The sequence below is a fragment of the Protopterus annectens genome, chromosome 4.part1, assembly GCF_019279795.1.
Source record: "Protopterus annectens isolate FY-2018-M chromosome 4.part1, PAN1.0, whole genome shotgun sequence".
Classification (NCBI taxonomy): Eukaryota; Metazoa; Chordata; order Ceratodontiformes; family Protopteridae; genus Protopterus; species Protopterus annectens.
The window spans coordinates 22765604-22773102 of record NC_056734.1 but is presented as its reverse complement, the minus strand read 5'-3'; positions in this window follow the sequence as shown (position 1 = coordinate 22773102).

The window sequence follows — 7499 nt, the reverse complement described above, 5'->3', positions numbered from 1 at the left end:
CTACCCCTTGACCAAAAAGGAAAATGGAGAAAACAGGAACCAAGACAAAGCCCAGGGATCAGCAAAATCTGATCACTGGAACAAACTATTAGAAAAGTATAGAAAACAAGAGTATTTTTTTTTGTTTTTTTTTCAAGTTTTTTTTTCAGAAAGGCAGTAAATACAATAAATGCTGTGTTTTTCAACTAAATGCTATCAAAAGCTAGTACACTTGAGTGTATTAGCCTGTTGTTTAACTTTTAAGCAAAACTTAAACAAGCAAGTGCAATAAACAATTCAAGCTATTAAAAACAGTAAAAATAGGTAATAGCAGAATAAAACAGGCAGAAATAGCAATCGAAAGGCTTAAAAAGTCGAAAATGCAGAAATACTTAAAATCTGGAAAGTTTGTCTTTTCTGGTCTCTGCTGCTCTAGGAACTCTGCTGGACAACACGAGGAGCTGTGCTGAGTTCTCTATAGCCAGAAAAGCCCGCCAAAGCGTGCTTTATAGCAGGGGGCTGGAAAAGACAGGAAATGACCCAAAATGGCCAATAAACTACAAGTTACTGCTTTAAACCACTCCTCTGAGGACAAACAGGCAGCTCAGTACTCCCTACTCCCACTAGTGAGTAAAGAAACTACCCCTTGACCAAAAAGGAAAATGGAGAAAACAGGAACCAAGACAAAGCCCAGGGATCAGCAAAATCTGATCACTGGAACAAACTATTAGAAAAGTATGGAAAACAAGAGTATTTTTTTTTTTTTTCAAGTTTTTTTTCAGAAAGGCAGTAAATACAATAAATGCTGTGTTTTTCGACTAAATGCTATCAAAAGCTAGTACACTTGAGTGTATTAGCCTGTTGTTTAACTTTTAAGCAAAACTTAAACAAGCAAGTGCAATAAACAATTCAAGCTATTAAAAACAGTAAAAATAGGTAATAGCAGAATAAAACAGGCAGAAATAGCAATCGAAAGGCTTAAAAAGTCGAAAATGCAGAAAAAAATACTTAAAATCTGGAAAGTTTGTCTTTTCTGGCCTCTGCTGCTCTAGGAACTCTGCTGGACACCACGAGGAGCTGTGCTGAGTTCTCTATAGCCAGAAAAGCCCGCCAAAGCGTGCTTTATAGCAGGGGGCTGGAAAAGACAGGAAATGACCCAAAATGGCCAATAAACTACAAGTTACTGCTTTAAACCACTCCTCTGAGGACAAACAGGCAGCTCAGTACTCCCTACTCCCACTAGTGAGTAAAGAAACTACCCCTTGACCAAAAAGGAAAATGGAGAAAACAGGAACCAAGACAAAGCCCAGGGATCAGCAAAATCTGATCACTGGAGCAAACTATTAGAAAAGTATGGAAAACAAGAGTATTTTTTTTGTTTTCAAATTTTTCAGAAAGGCAGTAAATACAATAAATGCTGTGTTTTTCGACTAAATGCTATCAAAAGCTAGTACACTTGAGTGTATTAGCCTGTTGTTTAACTTTTAAGCAAAACTTAAACAAGCAAGTGCAATAAACAATTCAAGCTATTAAAAACAGTAAGACTAGGTAATAGCAGAATAAAACAGGCAGAAATAGCAATCGAAAGGCTTAAAAAGTCAAAAATGCAGAAAAAAATACTTAAAATCTGGAAAGTTTGTCTTTTCTGGTCTCTGCTGCTCTAGGAACTCTGCTGGACACCACGAGGAGCTGTGCTGAGTTCTCTATAGCCAGAAAAGCCCGCCAAAGCGTGCTTTATAGCAGGGGGCTGGAAAAGACAGGAAATGACCCAAAATGGCCAATAAACTACAAGTTACTGCTTTAAACCACTCCTCTGAGGACAAACAGGCAGCTCAGTACTCCCTACTCCCACTAGTGAGTAAAGAAACTACCCCTTGACCAAGGAAAATGGAGAAAACAGGAACCAAGACAAAGCCCAGGGATCAGTAAAATCTGATCACTGGAACAAACTATTAGAAAAGTATGGAAAACAAGAGTATTTTTTTTGTTTTTTTTTCAAGTTTTTTTCAGAAAGGCAGTAAATACAATAAATGCTGTGTTTTTCGACTAAATGCTATCAAAAGCTAGTACACTTGAGTGTATTAGCCTGTTGTTTAACTTTTAAGCAAAACTTAAACAAGCAAGTGCAATAAACAATTCAAGCTATTAAAAACAGTAAAAATAGGTAATAGCAGAATAAAACAGGCAGAAATAGCAATCGAAAGGCTTAAAAAGTCGAAAATGCAGAAAAAAATACTTAAAATCTGGAAAGTTTGTCTTTTCTGGTCTCTGCTGCTCTAGGAACTCTGCTGGACACCACGAGGAGCTGTGCTGAGTTCTCTAGGTGATATGCAAAACAAAGTTGCTCTTATTTAAAGTTCTTTACTTTGCTAAATTTAAAATAATATCTCAGGTGGTGGAAAGACTTTTGAATACTATGATTTTGCATTGAGCTTTTTATCAAATGTCAGCATGCAGGGAACTTCTATTGTGAGTACTCCAGACATGGACATATCAAAACATGAGTAATAGGCTCTTGCCATACATTATAGAGAAGTAAAGATATTGCCTCTATTAAAAAAAATACTGCATTTAGTGTCAGAGCATCTCTTCTACAGGAGCAGCAAGAACATGCTGGGGGTTTAAATGGGGTTTGATCATAATATTAATTGTTGTATAGATGTTAGTCAAGAATAATGTTCATCATATTGATCACTGCTACTGTAGTCTTAGATATACACGTTATATCCTAACAAGGATATAACAGCTGGCCAGCTTCCAAAGCTTCAAAGCACCTTCCCCATGCCCAAGCTGTTAGTCAACTCAAGCTGAGTTGACTAAAATACAAGTTTGGCCATGAATCCTTCAGAATTTTGCTACCACCAAAGAGTATGCTCCCTTAAGGCTTACAAGGATTGACTGTCTGCTTGTTCATAGGTTCATTGGTTGGTACTAGGCTATCAGCCCTAGGGCGTATGCAAGCCTAGCCATAACAATTCCTTGGCTATTTCTTCCCACACTATTTACTTCCCTTTGTGTTTTCCTTTGCTGGGAAGATAAATTTCCTTTTGGGAAAAAAAAATCCATTTTCTTAATTGTGTTGATGTTTTATTACTTTACTCTTCAGGAAAGTTATTTTAAAGTGAGGAGTGTTGTGTTTTAATGGAATGCCTCAAGACTGTAACATATTTTTAAACAGCACATCCATTTCTTTCTGTCAGTTTTAAAGTACTGTAAAGTAAATGAACACATTTTTTCTATGGATAAATTGTGTGTATCTTTCCTTTGTGGGGCTGACGTAGTGTTTTAAAATGTTCTTTTCTGCATTATTTTGTCAAAAAAGTAACTTTTGTGGACTGGTAGTGTTTATTGGTAATTTCTGTTTGTCTTATCTGGGACAGAAGCACTATTCTCTGCATGACCATAGAACTGACTAACAGCCCCATAGTCAGCCCTTCTTCCAGCCAAAAAATGAAAAAGGTAAGCAAACAGCCTTTGCCATCATAGTAGACTATCCATTTGCCTCAGCTGCAGGTGGGTGACTCTGCTATAGCCATTTGTTGTACCTTGGAACATTTATCATTTACATCTACAGCGTCTGTGGATTGGAGATTAACCAGATGCTCTGTGGATGTTATGGTCTTCTCACTAAGCAAGGGTGAAACACTGTTGTCAGTCATGAGAGAGGGAACAGGGAAGGTTTCCCTGTTGTTGTCAAAATGCTGTGCCCATCCCTGGAGAAGCAGCTGCTGCCAATAGTAACATGGATGACTCCATTTTTCCTGTCAAAAAGAAACAAAAATCCAAGCAAGCATCTACTCCTCCTCAATTTTTTGGGATAAGAATAGTTTAGTGGTCTGGCTCAGGGTTTCATTCAGGCTATTGTTCTTTCTTGTAAAGTAGTGTTTGGTAAATTGAGGGAATTTCTTTTTTCCTGAAGAGATTCAAGAATCTGAATCTGAATAGGAAGATGCAAGGACAGAGTCAGAATTTTGTCCTCAGATGTCTGATTCAGACTCAGAAGAGAGGTCTGTCTCTGCTTCTCCTTGTGAGGGTTTCTCTTTCTCTGGGATTATTGTTAGAGTGTGCCAATGTTTTCAGTGGGACACCATTGCTTTTTCTCAGTCCATCAGAGACCCCACACCCATTCCTGCTGTTCCATCTGCTTTAGAGGATATGTGCCACTACCTGCGATTTTCTTGTCAGCCAGTTTCCACTAAAAAGGCAGAAAGAATGCATAAAATTCCTCAGCCTTTTAAATTTTAGAGATTATTCCTAAATTTGACCCAGCAGCTATAGCTTTATTTGATCCCACTGCTGCTAAGCACTTAGTTAATCGAAATCCTATGCTTTCTGATATGAATAGAAAAATTATTGATAGTTATGGAAAAAGGTGGTGCATGCTTCTGCAGCTTTGATTTTCAAAATTTTGAATTTTCGGCTCATGAGTTAAAGTCTGTTCGGACAAATTATGAAAGTATGAGGAATGTTTTGTCTGCAGTTTCTTCTTGTGAGAAAAAAACTGCTTTAAATAACTTAGTTTCTTCAATTGTACTGGTCACTGGTCATTATTTGTAATGTGTGTAGGACTCTGTTGATACATCTTCCAGGGCTATGGCCACTGGTACTGTTTTAAGGAAATTTGCTTTGCTGCTTTCTCAGATCCTCCCAGATGATGGTAAAAATGAGATTATAAATTCTCCCTTGAATAGAGATTTGTGTTTGGCCCCTCTTATGCAAATATTATCAAAAAGTGTGATGAAAGGGGCAATCTGATCCTGGCAATCTTTAAGATTTTCCAGCCCTCCTTTTCAAAATTGTCAAAGGGATTTTTTTTCTCTTCATCCAATTTGGTAACAAACAGAATAAGCAGTCTCAACAAAATTCAAGTAAACAGATGCTTAAGAAGAAATGAAAAGGGGTTCCAGAATATAAGTCTCAAACCTCCCAAAACTAGGGATGTTCAAAAGATCTTCTCCTACTCTGGCTAATTTTTGTCTTCCAGAATGTTTGACTCTCCATTTTTCTCTTTGGCAACATGTTGTGGAAGAAAATTGTTTTTTTGAAAAATCATTCATGGTGGTTACAGATGGCATTGGGAGGAAATTCCTCCTTTCCATGGGGGTCATTCCTCATCCTCCACATCAGTCTTTTGTTTCCATTTTTTCATCACAAGATGTCTCAAGGAGTGATAGAACCAGATCCTTCTTCCCAATGTGAGGAAAGGATTTTATTCAAGGATGTTCTCATACCAAAGAAAGAAAATGTTTGGAGACTAGTTCTGGATCATTCTTTTTATTCCTGTTGTGATAGTGCTCAAATTCAAATGATGTCACTTCAAAACCTATTAGTTCTTCATCTTTCAAGTTTCCTAGTCATTTTAGACTTAATAGATAGCTTTCATCAAATCGCTATTCATAGAGACTTCAGATGTTTCCTAAGGTTTTGTCTGTCTACATCACACTATCATTTTTTACCTTACCCTTTGGACTATCCACTGCATCGACAGTGCTCACAAAGTGGCTAGCTCCAGTTATAGCACATTGTAGGCTACAGGATATCCACATTTTTCCATATTTTGACAACCTGTTTACCTTTGCCAAGTCTTTTTCAAAATGTCAGGAATCTCTCTCTTGGGTGGGAATTGTCTTACACAAGCTGGGATTGCAGAAGAACATTCAAACGTTTTTCTTGATTCCCTGAACACAGGATTGTGCTCATGGGATCTCAACTAGATGCATCAAATCAAAGAGCTTGTATTCCACAGGAAAAAGATACATCTTTATTTGGATCTATTTCTAAGGTTTTCCACTCAGACTTCTGTCAGTACAAGGGAATACCTTAATATTTTGGGTCTAATGGCATCTACAATTCCCACAATACCACTGGCTAGACTCCACATGAGAAATATACAGTGGTGTCTGAAATCATTTTGGTCCCAGCATCAACAGTCTTCATCTTTTCAAATATCAATGCTGGGATTTGCCAGAAAAGAGATCTTTTGTGGGAGACAACAGATATCCTTGAATCCAGGTTGCCCATCTTCATCCCAGCTCCAAAGCAGTTAGTCATAACAGACATGTCAGATTTTGCTTCTGGAACAATTTCCAGAGGGATAAAAGTGCAATGTATGTGGAACACTAATGACAGATGCAACCATAATAAATGTCAATGAGACAGCTTGTCCTGATCATGGCTGTCAACCTCTGCACTACATTTGGTCCAGAAAAATGGTCGTGTGATACATCAACAAGCTAGGGGGAACCAGATTATATTCACTTTGCAAACTAGCCATACTAGAGTGGGATAAAGCTTCACAGCACTAGCTTACTCTTCAGGCATCCTATATTCTGTCAAAGTAAAATTGTGTTGCAGGCAAGCTGAGCAGGACTAGTGCAGACCCTCCTGAATGGAAACTTGATCAGGGAACTTCCAAGATTTGATCCAACTGTGGGGAGTTCCTCAAGTAGACTTCTTTATCTCATCTTTGAACAATCACCTGACAAGATTCTGTTCTAAGGCTCCATGCAAGAAGGCTTGGAAGACATATGCCTTTTCTTTTCATTGAGGAGGCCTATTCATGTATGCTTTTTCACCATTTCCACTAATATCTAGGGTAATTCTGAAGATTTAGAAGGGATTCCCCCAAGATCATTGTGGTGACTCCCATCTGGGACAGGTTACTGTGTTTCTCCCTTCCTTTGGAAATGGCCAGGGTCAGTTTTGGCAAGCTTCCTCACAGACTGGATCTACTCACACAAGAATAAGTGTATGTTGATACACACCAACATCAATCATCTTCAGCTGACTGCCTGGATAATAGGGTCTTAATTCCTTTTAGGCACCTGCTTACTAATGACATGCAGCAGCTACTAATGGAGGCAAGAAAGCCTGCTTCTAGAAAATCATATATTAGCTAATGGAAAAGGTTTTCTAGTTGGTGACAACAACATAACCAGCACCCATTCAGGGCTAGTTGTTCTCTGGTTTTAAAAGACTTGTATGAATTATTATACTATGACCTTTCTTATTCCTCAATCAAGGTTCATTTGTCATCAATTTCAGCATGTCTGCCCATGGATCCTCCTCTTTCAAAGCAGTCTCATGTCAAAATGTTCTTGAAAGGGGGTTTGCAAAAGAGGCCTCCAAGAAAACCAGTGGTCCCTCCTTGTGATCTTAATTATGCATTAGATAACCTAACACTTGTTCCACTTGAAACTGCTAATCTGGCTAATTTGAAGTTCTTAACATGTAACACAGTTTTACTGACTGTTTTGTTCTCTTCAAGAAGGGTATCTGAGTTGCAAGTTCTTTTGATGGGTCAATTCTATCTAATTTTTCATAGGGGTAGGGCTTCTTTGAGAACTTATCCTTCTTTTATTCCTAAAGTGGTATCCAAATTTACTTTAAGCCAAACTATCTCCCTGTTTCTTTCCTGAACCCAAAAAATGAGGTAGAAAGGATACTGTATACTTTGGATGTCTCCAGACAACTCAGGTACTATATTGACAGAACTAAATGTTTCAGATAATTGGATACGT